The following is a 292-nucleotide window of genomic DNA, read 5'->3' as shown; positions in this document are numbered from 1 at the left end:
AGTGTGAACAAAAATTTTTAAAAAATAGGCTAAGATTTTGTAATTTTTTTTAGGTTATTTTGCTATTAATTAATAGTATGTTAATTAATTGTTAGTAGTAGTACCGGCGATAGTATAGATGTTAGTTAGTGTTAGGGTTAGTTTTAGTAAATTAATTATTGTTAGTGACTTAGTTACTGTTAGCGTTAGGTTAGTGTGATTTAAAATTTAAAATAGCTGTTTTGAAAAACAAAATTATTTATATATTAATAATTGATTATTATTAATGTATGTTTGGTCTTTTTTCTTTTAA

This window comes from Arachis ipaensis, chromosome B05 (assembly GCF_000816755.2).
Source record: "Arachis ipaensis cultivar K30076 chromosome B05, Araip1.1, whole genome shotgun sequence".
NCBI lineage: Eukaryota > Viridiplantae > Streptophyta > Magnoliopsida > Fabales > Fabaceae > Arachis > Arachis ipaensis.
The sequence above is the reverse complement of the archived record's forward strand: the minus strand, read 5'-3'. Positions refer to the sequence as shown.